This window comes from Rhagoletis pomonella, unplaced genomic scaffold (assembly GCF_013731165.1).
Source record: "Rhagoletis pomonella isolate Grant_MI unplaced genomic scaffold, Rhpom_1.0 Rhpom_scaffold_00006, whole genome shotgun sequence".
Lineage (NCBI taxonomy): Eukaryota > Metazoa > Arthropoda > Insecta > Diptera > Tephritidae > Rhagoletis > Rhagoletis pomonella.
Genome location: NW_023458560.1, coordinates 35611897 through 35638954, shown reverse-complemented (window position 1 = coordinate 35638954; position 27058 = coordinate 35611897). Strand labels below are relative to the sequence as shown.

Sequence of the window (27058 nt, the reverse complement as noted above, 5' to 3'; positions counted from 1 at the left end):
GCTATGTTTTAGCAAAGGCAAACTGGTAAGTAATTTATTATGTGTTAACTTGCACAAGGGTATATTAATTTTGTTCACATAACGGTTGTTTGTAACAGCCAAAACGAATCGATATAAATATAGACAAATGTATACATAAATGATCAGGATGAAAAAAGAAATCGATTAAGCCATGTCTGTCTGTCCGTACGTCTGTCCGTCTCGAGCAAAAATTGAGATATCTCAACGAAATTTGGTATGTAGGTTTCCCTTAATCCAATTGAAAAATTATTGAAAATGGGCGAAATCGGACTTTAACCACGCCCACTTCCCATATAACGGTAATTTCCAGAAATACGAAAACTGCGATATTTTAGTAACTAATGAAGATAATTCACTCAAAATTAATATTTATAATAAGTTTTAGACGAAAAATAAGAATATTATAAATTTTTGGAAAATGGGCGTAGCCACGCCCACTTATGGTTACATGTGTATATCTTGGTAACCGCTGCACCAATTTCTTCCAAACTTGGCACAGTTGTTGGCCTTCGTACAACATACCAAATGGCGGCTCAATAACCACGCCTACTCCCCATATAACGGTAATTTTCAGAAATACGAAAACTGCGGTATTTTAGTAACTACTGGAGATTATTCACTCAAAATTGATATTTACAATAATTTTTAGACGAAAAATAAGAATATGTGACCTGGTCTACGAAAAGGGAGCTTACGTGCGAAAACTAGTTTTCTGTGAAAAAGCTGTTAAAAGTAAGCAACTCGTTTCGTCAGTTTCTCATTATCTCGTTAATTGTTCTCCGCGCCGGACGTCCAGTAAGTGTTGTTGTTGGTCCAGTAATTGTTGTTGTTGGTCGGAATATTATTATAGTTCATCGTGTAAGTTGCTAGTGTGGAACATTTAAAAAAGTAACACTGAAGAAGTGACGTTTACTGTTTCTGTTGATTATCGTCTTCGCATTTCGCATGAAATGAAACATGAGTGTTGATGAGGAGTTCAGTGCCGTATACGGACAACATTTCCATGAAAATGATGATGAAAACGATGATGAAAACTATGAAGAGAGCGATGATGATGAAGACGAAGAATGTGTATCTCAGGCAGAAGATGATACCGAACAAACTTTTGTTAAGATGGAAAAATACATAAACTACTCAGCATTATTAATTTTGGCCCATAATACGTTTTTCTAGTGTATAATCATGTCTTTATAGCTTATAATTCAATGTATTTTGTTCATTACCAATAAATTATATTTTGTCGTATTTTTACTCTTCTTTCTCTACATTTTTAGTACACTTCTAAGCAAGTTAGGATTTTCTGCTTTTCACCACGTGAAAAAGCATCTCATCTTCCATCCGAATCAACCAAAAAGTGAAAATTGATTTTTTGACACCTAAGCCCCCTTTCCGTTGACCAGGTCACATATTATACATTTTTGGAAAATGGGCGTAGCCACGCCCACTTATGGTTACATGTGTATATCTTGGTAACCGCTGCACCAATTTCTTCCAAACTTGGCACAGTTGTTGGGCTTCGTACAACATACCAAATGGCCGAAACTTTTTAAAATCGGACAATAACCACGCCCACATCCCATATAACGGTAATTTAGAGAAATACAAAATCTTCGATAAATCAGTAAATATTGAAGCTAGTTTATTCAAAATTGATGCTTGCAACAATTCTTTACCAAGAAATACTTTTGTGGTAAAATTTTGGAAAATGGGCGTGGCACCGCCCACTTATGATCACATATAAGTATATCGGTAACCGTTCTACCAATTTGTACCAAACTCGGTTTGGTTATTGTGCTTGCCACATATAAGCAAAACGTTAAAAATTATTGAAATCGGACTAAAATAATGGTCGCTTCTCATATAACGGTAAATTTCAGAAATGCTTGAAACTTCAATATTTCGAAATTGAAGGACGCTAATTTACTCAAAATTGATACACCCCGGCTTACCATCCAGCGGAAGGTTTCTGAAAGGTGAAAAAACATATATTTAATACTTGCGCCGGGTATTTAATGTTCGGCTCCGCCCGAACTTAGACTTTCTTACTTGTTTTTTTACTATTTAGTCAATGCAAATGAAGAATGCGCATTTCAAATGTTATCGCAAACAAAACCCTTACAAAACAAATTCACATGAAGCAATAAATATTTTATTGAATGCACTTAGCAATAAAAAACCATAATCGACTTAGTAGCGAAAGTAAGCACATTGATGATATGCGCACATTAACAAAAACAACAACGATAGCAACGCTAACACGCTTTCTTCTTTGCATTTATTTGACTAGCTCACGAACGGCGTTAATATAATTACAGCTATAATCTAGAAAATGACTCACTTCCATTAATAACTGACAAATAGCTAACAAGCGGGAGTAGAGACTGACCACATCGACAAATGACTTTTGCACTGCTCAGCCGATTGAATGAGTAGGTATATGGCAAGAAATAAAAACCAAGAAACAAAATACTAAACAAAGTAAATTCGTTTAAGCGCAAAATGAAAACAACAGAAAAAACTGTGTAATTGCATGTGTTTTACTGCTTATTGTTTACAGCAAACAAGCGATAAAAAAATATAATAAAAGCCCAGCCACTGCTTCTGGTCACATTGGCATCAAAACAAAAATCAGCTGTTCTACAGCATGTTTGCTTATTGTTTACACACTGTGTTTAACGCTCATTTTGCTGCAGCGATATAAAGCGCATGCTCTTAATGTCTCTCTTATGCGGTCTCTGGCCTTCTCTCTATTTATGAATTTTAATTTTTTCGTCTATTTTTTCTATTTTTCATTCACCGAAAATTGCAGGCATATTTCTAAAATTATTTTTGATTTGGCTTGTTTTTGCCTAACGGATAGTCTCCACGATACATGGTTGATATTTAATTTTTACTTTGGCTAGTTTCACGAGCGCAATTTAAGTGAAATTTTTTTTTTTCTGTCTATTTCCATATTAAATTCAAAAAAAATAAAATAATTTTTCACTTAGATTTCGGGACACGATATCGAACAGAAAGTATCGATAAGGTACTCATTTAAAGTGCCACAACATTAAGGCGTGCGCGAAAAATCGGAGAATCTCGGTCAAACACTAACATATTGTGTAACAGCACGTAGAGATTGATGTGTTGACTTAAAACACCGAGCTCCCGTGCGTGGTCAAATTCCACCACATGTAATCCTAACTATATTACAAATTTCTGCTCTTTAAAGCCCAATTTATATCGGGAAGAACTGTTAATAACATTATCCTTGTAATATGACATTCGATACGATACTAGGGTTCTGGTACTCGATCCCAAAAAATATCGTTTTAAAACTATCGAGTAGAAAATATCGGCATCGAATGCCAAAAGTATCGATGTGGTGTCGTATCGTATCGAAATTCGTGTCCCTACTTAGATTGCTTTCGTGAAATCGCAATTTAAGTGAAAAATGATTTTTTATTTGAATTTAATATGGAAACTGAGAGAAAAAAATAGTTTTTCACTTAACTTGCTATCGTGAAACCTGCACTAAGGCTTCGCACTTCAGAATAATAAAAAAAAACTGTCTCCAAATATTAAGATCATTTCATAACTACTTACATTTATTGATACTACAAACAGCTAACATCTAACCAACGAGAAATTTAATTTCGAATATTTTTGAGGTGTTTGTAGAAAGTGGTCATCGGTTAAAAAAGTAAAGTTCAAATTATTTAATAAGTATAATGAACAATTTATATATGGGTATCCGTCGAAGGAGTTTATAAGGCTTTATTTCCGAACAAAATTTAGGAAGGTTGCCACATGTTTAAAAAAAATCAAAGTCAACTTTAATTAATTAATTAATTAATTAATTAATTAATTAATCCCAACGGCTTTTTACCCTCCATTCCCGCCCAACCGACACGAGGGGCGCAGTCCGCATGACGTACGGAACCTTTTTTTTTTTTTTTTAGTTTTTTCGTGCCGAGTAGTGGAAACAGGAGTTTGTTAAGTGTCGAGATCTAAAACTATTCAGCTACAGAATCAAATTCATCAGCTGATTGGATATGCTAAAGATAGTATTTCAATTATTGAGAGTGGAAATAATGGTTTTCTTTATAGTAAAAATCGAGTCCGATACGTCAAACGTGCTGGAATGACAGTTAAAATCTTGACATAAACCACGGAATGATTCGTTTAGTTCAAAATTAGTTTTGCATGGCTTTAAAAATAGAGGTCGAAAGTGTCTTGACATTCGAGAAGGAACATTAAAATTTACCTCTGCCAGGAGGGCTGGGCTATTAATCAAGCCTGTCATTAATTTTACGATAAATATTATACCCAGCATTTTTCTACGACTTGCGAGTGTAGGCAAATTTATGAGCTTTAGACGACTTGTGTAAAGGGGGAGACTGTAATCTGAATCCCAGTTAAAATTACGCAATGCAAAAAGCAAGAATTGTTTTTGAATTGATTCAATCCTTTCTGAATGAACTTGGTAGCGGGGATTCCAAACAATAGATCCGGATTCTAGTGTAGGTCTAACTAAACTGGTAAAAAGAGCTTTTGTAACATAAGGATCTTTAAACTCTTTTGACCATCGCCTTACAAATGCAAAAACGCCTTTGGCTTTATTGACTGTAACATTAATATGATGGTTGAAATTCAGTTTGGAATCCATTGTGATACCAAGATCGACAAAATTGGATACCTGCTCCAGATTATAATTTGATATTGAATAAACAGCTGGTTGAACAGCCCTCCGAGAGAAACACATAACTTTACATTTTTGAAGGTTTAGTGGCATATAGTTTGTATTACACCAACTAACCACGTTGTTCAGATCCGCTTGTAACAAAGACCTTTCTTCGATAGAGGACAATGTTTTAAAAAGTTTCACATCATCGGCATACAAAACAAACAAAATTTTTGAATGTTTTATTATAGAAGAAATATCATTAATGAATATCAGGAACAGAATCGGACCAAGGTGGCTTCCCTGAGGAACTCCTGAAGAAACTTTAATGATGTTGGAAGAACAATTATTAACAATAACTCTTTGTGTTCTATCAGAGAGGTAAGATGAGATCCATTGCAGAAGACTGGGCTGAAAGCCGATTAGGTCGAGTTTACGGATGAGTAACGAGTGACATACTTTGTCAAAAGCTTTACTGAAATCGGTGTAAATTACGTCGGTATGAGCATTTTCTCTAAAACCGTTTGAGACATGAGTTGTAAACTCCAATAAATTAGTCATAGTAGATTTTCCTTTAGAAAACCCGTGTTGAGATTGTGTAATTGAAGAAGATATAGAATATGTCAGCTGGTTAACAATAATTGCTTCGAATAATTTGGGGATAGCGGAGAGTTTCGCTATGCCTCGATAGTTTTCTATAGACGACCTGCTGCCGTTTTTGTGAAGTGGTATTATGAAAGACTCCTTCCAGGCTGACGGAAAAACGCCATGTTTAAGTGACAAATTGAATAGAGTTGTTAAAGGCTCGCAGATGTTCTCAGCGCAGTTTTTAAGAAAACAGGTCGGAATATGATCAGGTCCAGGCCTAAATGACGCTTTTAAGGTTTTTAAAGAGTGTAAAACTTCATCGGAAGATATTACTGGAATATAAGCAGAGTTGATTGGACAAAGCTCGTACGGATAGTCTCCACTTATAGGGAAGTCTACAGAATAATTGGACCTAAAGAACCGAGCAAACATGTTGGCAATGAGTTGGCTGTCGCTAGATACAGTGTTGCGATAATGCATAGCGGACGGAAAACCATGTGACTTACGCTTTGAATTTACGAAACCATAAAATGATTTAGGATTGTTAATTAAATTCTTCTTAATTTTACATCAATATGAATTATAACATTTCTTATTTAATGCAAAGTAGCTATGCCGCAAAACTGAGTACCTTAGGTAATCACTGTGTAAGCCCGTTCTTTTATACAGTTTAAAAGAGTGCGACTTTTTATTTTTCAATTTTTTAAGCTCTTTAGCAAAACTAGGGGATCACACCGATTAATAGAGGCCTTCGGAACATCATCAACGTAATCGAGATCCAAGACCTTTCCAAACTTATTTGGACATATATTTATTTGTTTGAGGCAAAGTTCAGCCATTTCCTCCAGAAATACATTGTAACTTTCTCTAGATGAAACTGGTACAACATCGGTGTCAATGATGTTCCATGAAATATGTGGCAGATTTAAATCGCCCAAAACAATCATAGAATCGGATGCCGTAAGCATTGCATTTACGGTCTCAAGTAAAGAAACTAGCTGCATATATACCGATACGGCAGAATTAGGAGGGATGTAGCAAAGAGCTATATAAATATAAGTCTTTCCAGCCTGTACACGTATACATTTAAATTCGGTATATTCAATGACAGGAAGACTAACTTCCTCGGATGGTATCGATGAATGCACCGCAAAAAGAACACCACCGCCGATTCTGCCCACGCGGTCACTCCTGTATATTTGATATTCATTTGGAAGAATTTCGGAATTAAAAATATGAGGTTTGAGCCATGTTTCGGTCAAGGAAATAATATTATAATTGCAGTCAAAACCTTTTAAATATAAGTCAGTTAATTTGGTATTCAAACCTCTAACGTTTTGATAGTAAATACTTAAATTAGACTTGCGAGTTAGTTTTTTGAATCCGAATTAAGATTAGAAATTTTAGCTACGTTATTATTACTTTTATTAGGTTTATACTCAAACTCGCGAACAAACGCCCCGGTCGGCCAAAATGAACTATTTAGTAGTGAATCAAAATCTTCGGAAGCTACATTGATTTTAAAAGATGAAATATCGCGATCGTATTTAAAATTAAATTTACGAATAAATACATCTTTAGTTCTAATTTTAGTCGATATGTATGACTTTATATCATCCGAAGAAGTATCTTTAGCAAATCTAGAGACAAAGATTGATCTTCTCGGAGGAATTACAACTAACTTTTTGGTAATGATGTCTGATGTGCGGGGCTCCGAATTATTCGGAGGAACTAAGTTAGACAGTGGAGTTTGAGATGTTGATGGCAACACTGTTAAATCAACGGTTTGACTATTTTTAGAAGTAGACCTAGTGGATATGGCTTTAGAAATCGGAGGCTCCAATGCCTGAGGGCATGGAGAAGATAAATTAATAAGTTCTAAGGACTGGGATGGAGGATTTTTTTTTACTAGAATCCGTGGCTGTCTTTTTAGGTGGACTAATAACATGCCCACCTTTATTTTCTCGGCTATCCTCAGAGTGTGGAGGGTCGTCGAGACAAGTGAAAGACCTAAACATTTTTTCGTAATGCTTAAATTTCTCAACAAGCGCCGACAGATCCTTCCCGATTTCAGAAAAACCATTTCTGGACTGCCTGAAGAATTTAAATAAATCAACTTCGGTTGATCTACATTTTTGACAAGACCAACGAAGACCCTTACCCTCGTTAATAGCGTCTAAAACTCTACCGCTCAAACCAGCACATTTTATATGGGCAATCCCATCGCAGAGCCAGCATGACACATAGGAGTCGCTTTTAACGTGGCAATTGGTGTAAATACACGACATGTTTAAAATTGTATTTATTTTTAGGTTTTAAAAGCAAAAAAGCAAAAACGGTTTTGAAAACGATGTATTAATCAGTGAACCAATCAGCTGGTAAATATCAATTAGCGAACAGTTTTAGATGCACTGTATATTTGACACCTAATAAACACAACGCAAACAGCTGTGACAAAGATGAAACAGCAGAAATGACAAAAAGACAAAAAGAGCAAAATCAATGTGCACAAACAAAAACAATTGTACAACAACAATATATTATATGAAACAAAATACTCGGCACATGCAATTAAGAATATCAAGTTAAATTAATCAAATTTACGGGAAATTTTTATGTTTTACTTATCTTTAAATTGTGCACCAGAAGTTTATTAACACTTTTTTTAATTTTTTACTTTAATAAGCGTAAACAGCTTTATCAAACACAAAATTTAAACAGATCACAGAAAAACACAGCTTCACAGCTTGACGTTTGCGTTGACTTGCGTTGCAGTAATTACGCAATTACGGGTTTAAGATTAAAGAGGTTTAAAAAGGTTTTAGTTTGAAGGTTGCCACCTGTTTGAAAAGTCAAATTAATTTAAATTATGCAAAAGTTATATGAAATGTTAAAATATTGGTTTATAATGAAAGATGCTTAAAAAGGTTTTAGTTTGAAAACATTTCGAATAGAGTTGCCGTCTGTTTGAAAAGTCAAATTAAATTAAATTATGCAGAAGCTATGTGAAATATCAAAAGACGTGTGTCAAACGAAAGAGCGGTAAGAAATATTTAATTCAAGCATTTAGAATATTTTCGAGGTATTTGAAGAGTTGTGGCCACCGCTTAAAAAAGTTAAATTCATTATTTTATAAGTTAAATGACTTACCGATGCATATTAATGGAAGTGGGTTTGGCAAGGCTTCGTTTCTTAAAAATACAATGGGGGTTGCTACGTGATTAAAACGATAGACATTTAAAAGATTTTAGTTTGAAAAAACCTTTGAATCTTTTTTTGCCTTTTTTCAGGTAATTTAAAATTCTTTGCTTAGAGAGACTTAAAACTTGTTGAGCCAATTTTTTTTTTTTTTAATTTTCAAAAATACACATTTAAGTATCTATTTACATAATATAATCTAAAATCTATCTCGTCAGCAGTGGTAAATCTTTCATTCCCATTCAAACAGCAGTTTTTCAATAATAAGGCGATGTCTTGCCTCATTAGGTTAAGTAGACACGTTATGTATTGTACATTCATAGCGATATATATACGTAACTGACTTCTTGATGAAGGTATAACTGTCGACTAAGGCAACTTTAGCTTGGGCCACGGGAAATGTGCAATACATCTTTAAAGTTAAGCAGCCATTCTGCTTCATATTGAATGTGCTAAGCACAGTCGCATCATATTAAGTATACTGCCAAAAATAACTTAGAAATATTTTCTTTTTTTTTGATTACTAGTATAATTGGCCAAATCTGCGGTAGTACTCAGAATTGCAAACCTCTACGTGATTATTTTTATATCTGGCAGCTAAAATCCCCATTTACGGTAATTAAATTCGCATATTTTTGCTAATTTGCTTATTTACTTTGCCGCTAACAAGCAAGTGATTATAATTATGAAGATGAAGTATACACATACATATATATATACATACATATGTATGTATGTAGTTAGAGGTGCGCTTAAGAATAGAACTCCTAAATATTATATACATATTTGTGTATATTTGAGGGTGCATCACTATCCAAACAAATTATTAAAAAATTGGCAAAAATATTGGAAAATATAAAACATGATATTTATACGTACTTTAAGATCTCCGCCAAAATATTTCTGAAACATATTAAGTTTAACATGAGCTGGACCGATTCGAAAATACCTCCAAAAATCCAGTTTTTTTAAAATAATACAAATTTTTAAAAATATATTTTTTTAATCATCTGAGGTGAAAAATTATATTTAGTTAAAAAGCGATTCCGTTTAAGAAGAATAGGAAGTTCCCTAACTTGATTTAATTTAACTTTTTTAAATTAGCTAAAAATAGGATTAAAGTGATTGGCCCGTAGTCATAGTCAAATGCTGTGGATAGCAGTAGTTGCTTGAGCTGATCTGCTCTTGTGCCAGACTGCCAGATCACTTGCTCACTTTGGTGAATACCACTAATGTTTACTGCAAGAAAACAACTAGTCGAAAAATCGAAAATGATAGTTGTTTGTGAGCGGTTAGTTGAAGAAGTCGGAAAGAAACGATTAGTCGATTAAGTGAAATCGATTATTTTTTTAAACAACTTTTGCTATTCGACTAACCGATTGGTCGACTAACAAGAGCTCTGGTGTTCAAGCTTGCCTAATTATCAGGTTATTTGGTTAATTTTTTTGTAGTGTATTTTATTGTTGTTAACTGAATAAAAAATAACACACAACCTGATAACCGGACAGGTGTGAACGAAATATTTATTTTTTTTTTTCAAATCGGTCCATCTCACTCAAATCTTCTTATATTTCAGATATTTTTTTGGTGAAAAAAATATATATATAATAAATTTATATAGTTCTGTTTAAAAACCCAATTTGTTGGTGAGGCACCCTAATGTGCATACATAAGTAGCAGCTAAATAAAATGTAACTCATATTGGTGTGCAATATACATCAAACAACTTCAGTTAACATGCTTTCAATATCAATTTTACTTGACGGTATTGTCGTAATATTTTTAACGATGTGTGACGTTATCTTTGCACCTATTGCATCCGAAAAGACAAATTTTTAATATAATAAAATGCAGCTTCTTTTGCATAAATTAAATATGTATGGCATAAGAGGTTCTTTAATAAAATATTTTCTTAAGTTGTTTAACCGGTACTCAACAGAATCGGCTTCATTCGTTGAACCGTGGTCGTGTATTCCCGCAAGGGATACACTGCGCCTAATTTCTGTTCCTAAATTTTATTAAAAATTAACAGTATATCGGATAAATACCTGTCCTGAGTCTGTAAGAATTTAACTAAATATATATATTTCTGCCATTCAATTAAAGTAGCTTAAGTGCCTTTAGAAGTTTTGACCCTAAATTAGAAAATGATCAGTCTCCCTTGAAAATTTTTGTTTTTTACTAAGCTTGTAGTACACCTACACTGAGAGAAAAAAGCGTTGTGCTATTTATTATATATAACGCATAGTAAAAATAAATATTTTTTATTTGATTATCGTAATAAAATGTTCGCATTTAAAATAATACTTTTATACCACGCACGCGTGCTGTTTCAAACTCAACATTTGAAAGCACATTAACATGTCTGGCTGTAGCTGAGTGCTCAAAGATGCTTGCCACAATTTGTTATAATTCCAGAGGGTCAGGCAGGATGGAAATAATTTTTTTTTGTTTATCGTAATTATGAAAAAGCATCCGTTAAGTACAAAACGCTTCATTTTAATATTATCGTATTTGAATTGAATATTTCCATACTAAATACTAAAATTTTTATACTAAAATATTTTACGAGTTAGGTTTGTGCTCTTTTATATGCGTATTTTTTTTTATTAACGCGTTTTTTTAATTCTAAATTTTTTTCTCTCAGTGTATGGCTAGTTAAACGTTGAAATATTGTTTGAGAACCCGAGGAAATATTGCTTTAAAGGGTAAAGGGCCTATGCCTACTTATGCTACATTAATTGAACGGCATATATATAAGTACATACATAAACAAATAAATACTTATTTTAATTTCTTGCATTCAAATAAGAAATTGAACAATCCGTAGAGTTAGAAAAGTTAAGACTAAAACATAAAAAATTTTAAGCTTCCAAATTAAAGAAATAGCAAACATAATCTATTACTAAAATTACCAAAAAACATAAAATATAACAACAAACATTTTTTAAATCATTATACAACATCTATATATTCTAAAATGCTATGCTGGTAAAAGCAAAAATTGAGTAGCCACAACAAAGCAAAAATAAAACAAATCGGGAAATAACAATAGACAGATCGAAAGAAAGAGTCAATAACGTCGGCTGGTCAGTGAACAAACAGATTTTTGAAAAATGACGGCAACAGCGGCATTGTTATCTATGTATAAATGTATGAGTGTATTGCATATGTATATTCGTATGTATATTAGGGTGGCTCAAAAATGCATGTGAAAAACTTAAGTGGGAATTTTAATGCACTCACCAACTAGGAATATTTTATACGGAAAAAATTATACCCCTGGTTTTTTCATTTTGAAATAAAAAAATATTAAGAGGTCGCTTAAAGTTTTCCAAGTACACATTTAAAAACAATTTTTGGTATAGAATTCTTGACAATCAATATTTTTCGATCAAAAAACTATGTTTCTCTTCAGGATACTTGCAATAATAATATCCAATTGTTTTTTTTGGTGCGAGCACTAATATTCCCACTTTATTCTTTTTGGACTACCCTAATGTATATACATATATACGTACATACATATTTGCGGATAATCACTGGCAGACGCCGCTAAATAGCCAACCAGTGCGGACAGCTGTTGCCGCCTTCCTCGTCCCTCCAGCACTCCCCCGCTTGACGGTCTCTGCTACTGGCGCATTGGAATTTTTAACAATGTCTATCTATCACCATCACGTTCAGAATAAAATAAAAAATTATTTGCTTATTTTGTTGACAAAATATTTCAATTTCAATATTTCAGATTGTGTCAGAAAGTAGCGTTGAGCGCACAAGTATATAAGTAGTCGAAAAGCCGCAGCGCAAGGAATAGGTAGGGATGCAAATTTTGGGGAGTAACATCGATGCATCGATGTTTCGATGCATCGGACAAATGAACATCGATGCTAAAATACATCGCCAGAAAAACATCGATATATCGATGGTTTCCGATGTTTCCAAATTTGTTAGGTTGTAGTCACATTGAAAGGAAAATTTAATACTTTTCAATTCATACTCTCTGTAATTCAATTAGAAAAATACTGACATATGGATGTATTTCCCTGTATTTATTTACTATTCCTTTGCCCTTCCTATAAATATAATAAAAATGCATGCCGTCGTAAGTTCGCTGAGCCTAAAGTTCCAAGCCCCAAATTCGTTGAAATTTCAACGGGAACCCGGTCCTTTTTTTATGATTATGTACGCATTTTTAATATCGAAAGATAAGAGTATACACGGAATTTCTGAATTTTCCCCAAAAGAATAAGTAATAAAATTCATGGCCAGTCAAAAAATTTTAGGAGCATAATAGGGTAAGTTGAATTCAAGTCTGAATCACACTAAAGTCGATGTTAAAACATCGCTGAAACTGGCATCGATGTATCGTCAATTTAGCGATTTTAGGAAATTGTAAACATCGATGGCAAACATCGAATTTTGAACCGATATTATCGATGTTTCAAAAATATCGATGCATCGTTTGCATCCCTAGGAATAGGCGGCAAAGTGCTCGTACGAATAGTATATGCATTCAATCGATCGAAATTTTATATGTGATTACGCGATTTCAAATAAATTTCGCACGCGTTTACAAGGAATTGCGTCCATTTGGCCTGCATATCCAAAAACACATTTCATATTGGCTTTAGTGAAATTTTTAAATTTTATTTTCAATTTCGAAATTTATTTGGTGTGCTGGACATTGTTTCTATTTTGACGCATTTGCATTAAATGCGTTTTTAATTACGCTGAATTTAGCAAATTCCAAATGTGAGTTTTTTTTCAAATATATGTATTTAGCTGAGTGCAGAAAAAAGTGTTGAATTTGTAAATATTAAAGTGCACGCGCGAAAATGCAAAGCGTAAAGAGCGTGTCAGAGTGGCAATGCAATGTACATATTTCGAAAAGGCTGTCAAATTGAGAAGTTTCAACAACTAGTTGCATGGCGAATGAATTTCGGGCCATTTTTCTGGATAATAAAAATTAAATTAGGAAAAAAAATACAACAAACAAAATCTAAAAAGAAGAAAATTGTACACGCTTACTTCAAAAATTAAATAAAATAAAATAATATTTTTATTTCTAAAAGAAAATATAAAAACCAAAATAAATTTAAGTAAATAGAAAAAGCAAAAATATTAACAAGATCCTAAAAATTAAGTGAAATAAAAAATATCTTTCTTTTTTCGAAAAAGATAAAACTAAAATTTAAAGCAAAGTTAAATTACAAAAAGAAAAAATAAATGAAATAAGTTTCTAAAAATAAAATGAAATCAAAAAAAGGTTCTTTTTGAAACAATAAAATTTAAAAATTTAAAGAAAATTAAACCAAAAAATATAGAACCTAAAAAATAAAATAAGTTCCTAAAAGTTAAATGAAATTCAAAACAATATTCTTATTTTTAAAACAATAACTGCTAAAAATTAAAAGAAAATTAAATAAAGAAAAAAAATAAAATAAATAAAGGAAAAAAATACCTAACATAAGTTTCTAGGATAAAACTAAATATATATATATATATTTTTTAAACACAAAAATCTTAAAATAAAAAAAAATATCAAATTAAAAAAATCAAAAATTGTAAATTAAAAAAGAAGAAAAAATCGCCGTTCGAGGACTCAAACTCGGACCTCTCGAATGGCACGCCTGTGCTTTGCTCTCTCGGTCATTACGACTGTTGGATCAATGCGAACTAAACGATATACATACATACAAGTACTTTCTCCCAAAATAGCTTTTCACCACGTGTGGTGAATGACAGAGCACTTTTCTAAGACTTTTGTGCTGGAATATTAAAATTCTTTCGAACTAACTTTTCAACTGTTTTTCATTTGTTTTTCATTCACCACTTATCGTGAATAAGTTGAAATATATTTCTGAAATCGATTTGCGCTCTTTCAGTTGCATTCACATCTTGCAACTTTAATTTCAGAAACTGATTTACGCGATTTAAGTGACAGAAAGCTCTTTCTGGCTGTTTACACGTGGAAATAAAATTTATAATTTTCAATTTGCCAGCAAATTGCGTGGAAAAGTTAGAAATATTGTCGCGTCTGACGCGGTCTTAGCATTGCGGCAAGCGCAATTTGCTATTTGAAAGTGGGGTAGTTGTGCGGAAGTGGGTGCGAATATTTTGACCCACATTGTCGTGGTTTTGTGTAAATTTTCCCAAAATATGCAACTACAAAGTCAAGATTATTGTCAATAAAAAAAAAAAGGAGGAACAATTTTCGGAATATTTCAAATTTGAAAAATATTTACGTACATAAGTATTAGGCTGGGTCGATTTTGTATGGGGGAAAATAAAAGTCATTTGACCGCATTATAATAGTAATATTATGATGTCTTAGGTCTCAGCCAATTGTTATTGGCCACGAAAGATTAATTTAAAACTTATCTTTAGCCCGCGCAATTGAATCAAAGTGTATGAATTTTGAAAATGAAACTTTGGCTTGTAATATCTATGGAATGCGTTATTGTTATAAACATGACGATATATCAAATTAAGGGCTATTAAATTTAGAACCTCACGTTCATTTATCATTTTTCAATAAGTCTACACGTTTTTAAGATATTAAAATAAAAAATAAGAAAACTATGATTTTCCCTTATGAATTTTCAATTCTTCATTACTTCAGCAACCAAGTGAAAAATACAAAAAAGTGAGACGAGATTTATTTCAAACCTTTTAATGTTTATATAATATTAAAATGACCATGGACTTGGTCACGCCGATTTGGTCAGTTTTCAAGATCGTGGTGAATGAATGTATTGTCAAAGATTAGGAATTGTTCGACAAGTTAATAGTAGTTTCAAACATATAAGTATTTACATACATTACAATTAGGGTGAGAAACGCCCATTTTAAGTCCACTTTTGCAGTCTTGAAAACTGGTGCGGCATGGTTTCATTAGTCGCCGCAGAAGCACATTTTTCGCGGTTTCTAAATTTGCCGTTATATGAAAGTAGGGGACGTGCAATAAGTGTTTAGATATACATAAATATTTTAGTTAATTCCATTATGTGAAAAAGTGTCTGTAAGTAAATGCAATAGTCTTTAACATATCCTGGGAAATCCTTTTGCGGACTCTCCAATTGGACGATATTGCTTTGCATTCAGCTTGAACGAAAAGGGTCACTCGCTTGCACAGTTTTCTGTAATCCGGTTCTTTTATTTAAAGGTTATTTATACAATTGAAGAGAAATTTGTTTAGAAAAAAACTGGAAATCCACTTAAGTTTTTCGATATAACTTTGGTAAATGTTACTCGATCGGTGCGTAATAATTAACAAATTGAAGGCGAGACTTAATGTTACTGATTTTTGATAATAATATGACTAAAATAGTTCAGATTATAAACAAATTATTTAAAATAAAAAAAATCTTGAACAAAATTTTTTATCATTTTCTTATATTTGCAATTTTTATATTGTATGCATAAACATAAGTAAACCAATTAGTGTGTCTAGAAGTTGTGCCTGTTCAGTGTTTCCATACTAATTTGCATAAACAAAATTTTTCCGCGATGATGGAAAATAATGGCTATTCTATTAGAGCTACCGAAATTGTTCCTAAATTTGCAAAAAATCGCAAACAATAGCTAATATTAAAAAAGGATTAGAATATTTGGAACTAGCGATCTAAATGCACGCCAGCAATATTAATATTGTTCTTTACATATTTTGACTATAGGCCAGTGCAATTATCAAGAGAACAATTCAAATTTTCTTGAAAATAGATGAGTTTGAGATTAACGATAAGATAAAGGGCTGCGCGAAATGATACTTGACTTTTTCTTTTGCGTTAAATTAATTTTTGGCTAAACCCAGCATTTTTAACAAGAATTAGTCTTATTCGATTAGTGTGCTGTGGGTCACTTGGCGGTCGATGCGCGGGCTCTTACAATTTAAATGAAAGACTAATATTTCGCAGGCTTGTTGTTGACTTCATGATACAATATATTTTCACTATTACCAAGGGATTTGAGAAAAATTTGATTTTCGACCCGCCCTAATAAGTATGTATCTCGGCAGCACGCAAAATGAAACGAAATATTAAAAAGGAATGACGCCAAAACAATGCATTAATATTGCTAAAATATTTTTTTTTTTAATAATTTATCAAACAGACATTTGTATTACTTACATTAAACCGTATCAAGAGTTTGGGAAATAGCTAAGTTCGAAATCTGGGCAATATGCTGCAAAACCCCCTCACCCTTCAATCTTTTATTCATCCGAAAAAAATGCTCTAAATGTGGCGATTAGATCTCAGTACTTTCTTTCACTTGTCTTGTTCTGTTACTACTACAGATCCTATCCTAAATCTGGAATGGAAATGACGTAGGCTATAAAAATTCAATATCTCGCATTCAATATGGCGGACAACAATTTGAAAAAGTTTTGGATCCGCTTGAAATTTGTTATTCGGATTTTCGTGGTCGCTGATCAAGAATATGATCATGTAGATACATATTTTTAAAATTTAGCATGGCGGATCTAAATTTTATAAACTTAAAAACAAATTTCCCCTATCTTGGATCCGCCATTTTGAATTTAAAAAATACATTTTGGAGGCAAGGAATATCTCATATATATACATACGGTGAGTGGGAGTGAAAAGCGTACAGTTTTTGTTACATTTTAATTTATTACTTTTTAACAGAAATATAGTTCACACTCCAACAAGATCCAAAAGACTCAGAGTTTCTAACCTTGTAATAATTAAAAGGAAAATCGTAAAATTTTCACACATTCTGGGTATAATAGTGTACAAGCGTGAAGTCGCTAAAAAATACCGTTCATTAAAAACAATTTTTTGTTTTGGGGTGTCTTGCGAATTTTCTTCCGTATTAAAATAGATTTTGTTCCGCGTTCTGAATAAAAAGTGCGAAGTTTTGATGATGAAGATTTGTTTTTACATTGTTACAAATATTTAGCTGTATGAATTTTGTTTTAGTGTGAACTATAGTTTTATTAAAAATAAATAAATTTTTAATAATTCAAAATATTTTCAAAAAATTAAAACAATTTACTGTACGATTTTCATTTCTCCCCTAATTGTATTATGTTAATGTATTTGAATACTTATATGTTTGAAACAACATCATTAACAATACAATGACAATACATGTTTGACTTCATTAACCTCGATCTTGAAAACTGACCAAACCGGCGTGACCAAGTCAATGGTGCTTTTAATATTATACAAACATCCGAAAACATTAAAACATTTGAAATAAATCTCGTTTTACCTTTTTTCCACTTGGTTGCTGAAGTATTGAAGAATTGAAAATTCATAGGGGAAAATTATAGTTTTTGTAAGTTTTATCTTAATATTTTAAAAACTTGTAGACTTATTGAAAAATGATAAATGATCGTGAGGTACCAAATTTAATAACCCTCAATTTGATATATCGTCTTGTTTATAACAATTAACGCATTCCATGGATATTAAAAGCCTAAGTTTCATTTTCAAAATTCATACACTTTGCATCAATTGCGCGGCCTAAATATGAGTTTTAAATTAATCTTTCGTGGCCAATAAAAATTGGCTTAGACCTAAGACATCATAATATTACTATTACAAAACCGTCAAATGCCTTTTATTTTTCCCCATACAAAATCGACCCAGCCTAATACATATGTATGTAGATGTATATATATACAGTATCGGTTATATCTATAGCACGCCATTTCAAAGTGATATTTATGTTTTTTTTTTGTATTTTTAAGAATTTTCAATTAAAATGTAATTCATTCTCAGACAAACACCATATATACCCAAGTTTAACAATTTGTAGGAAACTAAAAAACGGCCCTTTAAAGAGAATACATCGAAAAGTAAAACAAATTTATGTACTTAGCTTATTTTACATCTCTTCCTCTTCATTTCACAAACTTCTTGACCTTCCCTATATACTTTATATTATTTATATTTTTATTAAATGTTTACTTAAGTACTTCCAAGAAATTTTAAAATTCAATACATTCTATACTGAATTAAAATGTGTATCTAATTATTTCTTTGGATTATCTAACAATTTTTCAGCTGAGAAAAAACTTTGGTCAATTATTGAACTGATACATCTTCCATATATGTAAATATGAACACAATAAATTACTGGCGAATCACAAAAGTGCATTAAAAGTTTTTTCGACAAGCGAGTGCTACACGTCGCCCAGCAAACGAAACAACAATTACAAGTGTTCAAATGCACTGAATACCTGCATACATACAAATGAGTTTAGCACACCGCGCTCCCACCCAAAAGGCCAGATGTGCCGAAGTAATTGACAAGTTACGATTACGTCAAATCAAAACGAAATCTCTTCTTAGAAGTCAACAACAAATAATCGTCAATCAACGCTTGCTCCCCACCCGAGAACAACAACAACAGCAACAATAATTAAATCAACCACAATGAAATCGATATACTCTGGCGCAAAACAACAACTCAGCAGTTGCATGCAACACGACAGCGACGACATACCACCCGTCATATTGGTGGCCAACAGCGATTACAACCACCACCAACATCATCAGCATCACAACAGCTACCAACCACCACCGTCGATGCTTAACCACCACAACCACCATCATCATCATCATCAGCAGCAGCAGCGACACTACACGCACCAGCACCACACACAGCTAACGGATCATAGTAATAGCAATAATCACAATCACAATAACAACAATGTAAATAACAGCTTTATCACAGCCGTTACAACGCCCATTGCGGGCACGAGCACTTATGAGACGTTACAGCGGCCCTTCAAACACGATCGACGCCGAGGCCAATGGTCGGCGACGGCAGATTTCTATTTTGCCTGCACGAGCCATGCTTTTGGTTCGATTATCTTCTCGGGGCTGCCGGTGTATGCGCTGATTTTTGGCGGAAGTAAGTATGTATGTGTATTTTTTAATACCCTATAGGAAAGCTGAGGCCATTTGTCTATACATTACAACCATAATGGTAGATGTTTCATAACTGTGTTTTTGTTTTATAATGAAAAACTGTCCATGTATCTAGTTTCCATGATTTACAAAAAACGAACAATTGGTCACAGTCTTAAATACCAAATGATAGACCTCGATGTGTGTTTGGTTCAAATTGTAACTGTTTACACGAATTTATGTTGGTCTAGTTTAGTGATTACATACTTTAAAAGGGCAATTCTGGCAACTGTCTTTCTACTCACCACAGTATTTCGAAAGACAAAAGTCTTCTGCTTGTCCTTTAGCATTAAGTTAAATAAAAAAATATGTTAACAAAATATGTTTCTAAGACTTTAATTAAATCAAAGCTAAAATATTTTTTAAACACCAGAAAATGAAAATTCAAAGAAAATTACATTAAAAAATATGACTATAAAATTATAAAACATGTTCCTATAAATTAAATGAGAACAAAATTGAAAATATTAAATTAAAAAAAGATTAAATAAAAAAAATAATAATTAAAAAAAAAGTTTAAGAACTAAAAAAGGTTTTACTTTTTGAAATAATAAAATCTAAAAATTAAAAATAAACTAAATTAAAAAACTAAAAAATTCAAATATATAAAGAAAAAATAAAATTAGATTCTAAAAATTAAACAAAATTAAAAAATAGTTTTCGTTTTAAAGCAACACAATCTAAAGCTAATCTAAAAATTAAATTTAAAAAATAAAAATTATATTAAAAAACTTTTTAAAAATTGAATTATATAACATTAAAAAAATGTATATATGTATGTTTCTTCTTAAAATAATAACATTAAAAAATTAAAAAGTATATAAAAAAACGAAAAAAATACGAGATGGTCTTAGCGTTATTCAGTTCTAATAATTAAATAAAATTTAAAGAAAAATTATTTTTTTTTAACAACAAAAACTGAAAATTAAAAGAAAATTCAATTTAAAAAGGGCCCGCGTTTTGGTTGTTTGTGTATTGTTCCACAATACATTAAAAAAGGAAGATTAAATTAAAAAAAGAAAAATAGAATAAAAAAGTTTCTAAAAATTAAAAGAAAGCTAGTTGAAAAAGAAAAAATAAATTTAAAAATGGAGTTACTGAAAATTATATGAAATTACCAAACAAAATTTTCAAAATACGCAAAAGCTCTCATAGACGGACGCGCTAATAACCCAGCAAAAAACACGATTACCATAGAAACGAAAGTGGAAACGAGCTAGGCGATGGGAATCGCTTACCCTTTCGCTTCAAGAAGGCCTTATTTTAACATGGGCATGTCATTGGAGGTAAGCCCTTACCCGCAGCATTACCTTCAAACGAAGGGAGAACGCATGGATAAACAGAATCCAGAGAAGCGAACAAAGAATGCCTTACAGAGAAACTAATGTAGAATGCCTAGATAAGTACATACTTATTTATATTAAATTGAAATCAGAAAATGTCTTAAAAGATTAAAATTAATTAAAATTTTTATAAATCAGCTTTTATACATACATATGTATTTATTTAGGTATTTAGATTTTCTTAAAAATCGGTATGTACATACATGCATATTTAACTAAGCTTAAAATTGTACTTCCTCACTCTTGTACTTCACTTCATTGACTGACTTCAACTTCGCTGCAAATTGAACAAAGCAAAACATGATTTTAATGCGAGACAAATTTCCACAGAAAGTAACGGTAGAAAAAGAATTTTTGGGTATTCGTTCTATTTTTCAGCTGACTACGATGCAGCATTCTACTTTGCATTCTCCGAAATGAAGCAAAGAAGCGAGGCAAATAAAATATTGTAGGACATTCTACTTTGCATTTCCGGAAATGAAGCAAAGAAACGAATTAGAAAAAAAATATTATAGGACATTCTACTTTGCATTCCCCGAAATCAAACAAAGAAGCGAAATAAATAAAATATTGTTGGACATTCTACTTTGCATTACCGGCAATGCCTAAAAGAAGCGGAAAAATTCGAAGGCATTATAACGCTATGCCTTCTAGAACACGTTACCACTAAAAGCGATTACCGATTTTTTGCTGGGAAGCGAACATTTCCTATAAGCGAACACATTTTTGGGAACGAACAATTTTTAGTTTTATTTCCATACAAAATGCTCTGCCATGCACGGACTTTCCAATAAACGGACGAGTACCTATACTCAAACATGTCTAGTTATGAAATAAAAGTCTCTCATAAGCGGACACGAAGCTCTAATAAGCGGAACATTTTTTTTTCCAGTCTGAAGTTTTTAGTAAATCTGCATCTTTAAATTTTTAATAGGATGGCAGGATTTCTCCCAAGGACATCGAAAAAATGAATTAATGGAAAAGGCACAGTGGATTTGAAAGGATGTACTGAAAATTTGTAATTGTATACCCTTTTTAATTGGTTTGACAGGGCGTATGATAAACATTAAATTTTTATGTTCAACTTTTTTAAAAATTTTCCTCCTTTGAAACAAAATGCCTGTCATAATATTAAATAAACAAAATAAGGTGTTTTAGTGTGTGATATGTGTTCCCGCGTTTATTAAAGAATAAATGTGGCAGTATTAATTAAAAAATTTAAAAAATATCCTTTGAAATTTTTGTCCTTTGGTATCCTTATATATATTAATAAGATTTAAATTAAATTAATATTCTTCAAAACTCATTCAAAATTAGAAATCTTGAAGGATAATATTGTTAAAAGACATTTTTGGCATGTCCCAAAAGGATAATTGAAAACAAAGTTATAATTAATTTTTTTTCTAATTATTCTTTCAATTGATAAATAGGCATATATCCATATTTTTTTGTAAACTTTTGCAAATATGTATATTATAATTTATGGTTCTTTGGAAAAAATCCTGGCTACCGGGTAAAATTAAAATTAAAAACGCAGATTTACTCAATATTATATTCCGATACTGTAGAGAGTATAGTAATACCGTCCAGGAGAAAAATGAGTAAATTAGCTTTGACTGCAAGTCGGCACGGGTTGTCGTGGTCCGAATTACATACAATTTTATTCGGATAGTTTTTAAGACAAAATCAATAAAATAAGGGGGTAAGCATTAAAAAATAACAACTATGGTAGAAAAGAAAATGCCATAAATTTTAATTTATTTTCCTTTAATTCTGTTTTTATCTATTGAAGGAAAAATACTATTTTAATTTAGGAACCCGCAAATTCATTTTTTGATTTGAATTTTAATATTATTTTTTCTGAAATTCCAATATGTAGGACATCTCCCATCGGCGGACAAAAAGTATGTGACCATCGGTGTCAGCTTTCACTGTAATAAAATCGAAACTTTAAGAGATAATTAAAAAAAAAAATTATTTAAAAAACCAAGAAAAAATATAGGTGTCTAAAAGTTATATTAAATAAAAAATATTGTTTTCTACTTAAAACTATTAAATCTAAATTTGAAATTAAAACAAGTAAGAAAGTCTAAGTTCGGACGGAGCCGAACATTAAATACACGGCGCAAGTATTAAATATATGATTTTCACCTTTCCGAAAGCTACCGCTACATGGTAAGCCGGTGTGTATCAATTCTGAGTAAATTAGCGTCCTTAAATTTCGAAATATTGAAGTTTCAAGCATTTCTGAAATTTGCCGTTATATGATAAGTGGTCGTAATTTTAATCTGATTCCAATAATTTTCAACGGTTTGCTTCTATGCGGCAAGCACAATAATCATACCGAGTTTGGTACAAATTGGTAGAACGGTTACCGATATACATATGGGCGGTGTCACGCCCATTTTCCAAAATTTTATCATAAACGTATTTCTTGGTAGAGAATTGTTGCAAGCATTAATTTTGAATAAATTAGCTTTAATATTTATTGATTTATCGAAGATTTCGTAATTCTCCAAATTACCGTTATATGGGTGGTAGGCGTGGTTATTATCCGATTTTGCCCATTTTCAATACCATCCGTCCTACGGCCGAAATAAGTATACGTACCAAGTTTCGTTAAGATATCTTAATGTTTACTCGAGTTATCGTGTGCACAGACGGACGGACAGACGGACGGACGGACGGACGGACAGACAGTCACCGCTTAATCGATTTCTCTTTTCATTCTGATCACTTATGTATACATTTGTCTATATCTATCTCGATTCGTTTTGCCTGTTACAAACAACCGTTATGTGAACAAAGTTATAATACCCTTGTGCACAAGTGCGCTCGGGTATAAAAAGACTAAAAATAAAATATAAAAAAAAAATGAAAAATATATACATGTATGAAACTACAAGAAAATTGAAATAAATAAGCAAAACAAGTTCCTTGAAATTTATCTAAATTTTGAAAATCTTAAAAAATTAAATCTAAAAATTTAAAATATATTCAAATTAAAAAAATAATAATTAAAAAAACTAAGGAAAATACAGGTTTCTAAAAATTTAATGAAATTAAGGAAAATTTTTTCTATTTAAAACAATTAAATCTAAAATTTAAATTAAAAAAAAAAAAACAAAATTAAAAAATAAAAAAATTCCCAAGATTTAAATAAAATTAAAAAATTCATACTAGGTATTCTTTCTGAACTTTAACCCCCACTGCCCATTTTTCTTTAACTTAAAACTTGTTTAAAAATATGTAATTCACTAAAAAAAAAACAAGCTTTCCAATGCCGAGGGGCAAAATAATGTGAGGTTCAATTTCAAGGTAACCCCCTTTTTATCTCGAATTCAGAAAGAACGTAAAATTCTACGATCAGATAACATATCATATGTGGGGTTCACCTGACCGTCAGGGTCTGTTGGAGCAACACGAGCAAAATGATACACAAGTGCTTCCTGTAAAAAGAGTTTTTCAGCGTGAACATTGGAAAGGGGGCTATTTTTTTGTCAGAATTTTGTCCCAGAATACACAAAATCTTTCAAACAATCTGTAAGTGTAACCCGATATCCTAAAGGGTACTTATTCTATAGTACATTTTGATGGCTGAGTAGAATATCGACGTATCTCGGCAGTCAGTTCGAAATCGTCCTATCTCAGAAAACTTTTCAAGAACTCCCCATTTCAGAATGTATTTGAAAAACACCCTTTTTACAATCCGGTTCAAAAACGCCCAGTCTCAACATATTTTGAATATATTTTCAGTTGGAATAGGCCGTTTTGAAGTTTCTGTGGTAGGGCGTTTTCGAACTGGCTGCCGAAATACATAGGTCGAACTTCCACTCAGCCGTCAATATGTAAGTGCGTATGCACATAACTCTATAATCTCATTTCGATAAGCGCTATTTATGACATTAATTAAATTAACTGACGCAGATGTGCTAAATTCGTTTTAATCTACGCATTGAGTACGAAAAGTATTAATTTTTTGACAAATACCTTATCTCTTCGTTGCTTCGTCAGCTTAATTGGGTAAAACCAAAAATTTGCACAATAACGGAAGTTTAGCTCGCTTATCATCAATGTTCGCGAGCTGATATTTGTGTCACCACTAGTTTATACTTTTGCCAAGGAATATTTTAATTAGTTTCCCAATGTGAACGCTTTCCGTTCATACATATCGTTGCCTTAATATAGATAGGCCCTATCTCACATCGTCGTTGAAATGCACAAAGCCGTAACTAACTAAAATCTTTTATTGCATAAAACGATTTGGGGCCATATAATGCGATCAAATGCATCATAATCAATTAAAACGTAAATTTTCGATTTTAAGTTAGTTACGGCTTTTTGTATATCAGCGACGATGTCAGATAGGGCCTTTCTATATTAAGGTAACGATATTTTGAACATTTCTATTGTTATTGTATGAATAGGCCAAAGCGTAAGGTCTAATTCGTGGGCTGGCCTTGAGAAATGTCGATACTATGGAAAAAATGAGTACTGGAATTATTGGATTTTGTTATCGAACTCCTCAAATATGTTTAAAGAACAAGTACATTTTTATTTCATTTGCATTAATAAATATCGTATGTGAAAATTGGGCATAATTGAGTTAATAATGCAGTTATATTAAATTAATCAAGATGCCCAATTCGAGACTATCTCAGGACTATTTCAGGACCATTTAGGGATAGAGTCCGACTATTTCAGGATGATTTCGAGATTAGTTCGGTATCACTTTGGGCTAGTTTATGAGCGTTTCGTGGCTAGCTCCGAATCTTTTAGGGATAGTTCGAAATGATCCTGAAATAGACCTGAACTATCCCCATAGTGGTTAGGTGGGCCTTTCGTAAAAGATTTGAAAAGAGACATACAATAAACCAACCACCGATCAAAAACTTGCTCAAAAGCTTTCGAAAATTCTGAGTTGAATATTTTCCGTACGTTATTTTGCAGGCATATTTTCTACAAAATATATATGTACATACATAGTAAATACTTTATTAACGATGGCTTAAAAGAAACAGTAAAAAAATAAAAAAAAATATAAAGTACTTAAAACCTTGATAGCAGTTTACTGAACCTACCACATGGCCTCTTGATAACCCCATACGGAATATAAACGAAGAAACTTTCATTTCAAAGGAATAAGACAGTATTCAAAAATCTAAATGATGTACATATGTATGCATGTGTGTACTGAAATATTGACTAGCTAAATAGTGATTTAATAAATTCGAAACTGGCGTAACTATTCATTGAATTATTTATTTGCAATCTTCTTATTTTTCAGTTTTCTTCCTGCCAATGTACTTGACCGCCATATTTTTATATTCCCATTTTTATTATACAAACATTTTTGGGACAATTCTCAACTTCCGGATTGATATCGGCATTCCGAGTGGCGCCACTTTTCAAAGGTAAGTCTACACTATTTAAACAAAACAAACTCTTTTTAATGTAAATACTTATTATTGCTGTTATTTTAGTAAATAAATAAAAAAAAGCTTACAGTGGCGGACAAAAGTATTGGCACAGAGAATTTTTCGCAATATATGCAAAGTTTTTTATTCCAATTTATTTTCGATAATTTTTTATAAAAATATAGCTCATCCTACAGCAAAAAATATAAAAACAAAATCCCTAAACTTCGCTGCTTCGCTCACACTGCTTTTTAGAATTTGATAGAAACTTGTAGGTAGCCAGTGACAGAAATCTCTATCAGTCTTGCCACTCAAATGATTTGTCAAATGATAGTCACTGTTCTTGCAGGGAACTTTTCAGAATCTTTAGCAAATCTATGTTTTCCTTTGTAATATGCTTGCAGGCATTGGCTACTCTATTCTATTGCTAAATCTCATTTCACTTGCCTACTATGGCATTGTGGCAGCTGTGCCGCTTATCTATGCTGCCAATTCCGTACACACTGTGATACCATGGATGAGTTGTGATAACACGTGGAATACGCCCAATTGTTCGACACATTCAACATATGATGCTGATGAATTTGCGCTCGATCCACATGCAACTGTGGAGTTTTTCGGTGAGTGTGATTGAAATATCAAGCACTAACAATTAACACCCAAATTTTTTAAAATATTAAAGCAGACTTTACCCGCTTTATAAATCGTCTATAGAGATTTTTAAATCTATTTTATTTTTTATGAATAAGGCCCATGGGCGTCGCCAGGATTAAATTTAGGGGGGCCCGACATATAAAAAAATCCCAAAATTTTCATCTTTACACATTCATGTTTCTGGCATGTACTTGCCGATTTGTTTTACAAAAATTATTTCAAAAGCAG

At 32.1% G+C, this 27058-nt stretch overlaps 1 protein-coding gene and 1 long non-coding RNA gene across 2 annotated transcripts in view; both read left to right on the top strand.

The window, feature by feature from the left end:
- The window catches only part of LOC118740651 (golgin subfamily A member 6-like protein 22), a gene marked incomplete at its 5' end in the record, with an annotated part of 500945 nt that overhangs the window by 215239 nt on the left and 258648 nt on the right, over positions 1-27058 (top strand).
- On the top strand, positions 12254-13229 carry LOC118740662. The gene is made up of 2 exons (XR_004993171.1): positions 12254-12287; positions 12954-13229. It is a non-coding gene; the product is annotated as an uncharacterized LOC118740662 (long non-coding RNA).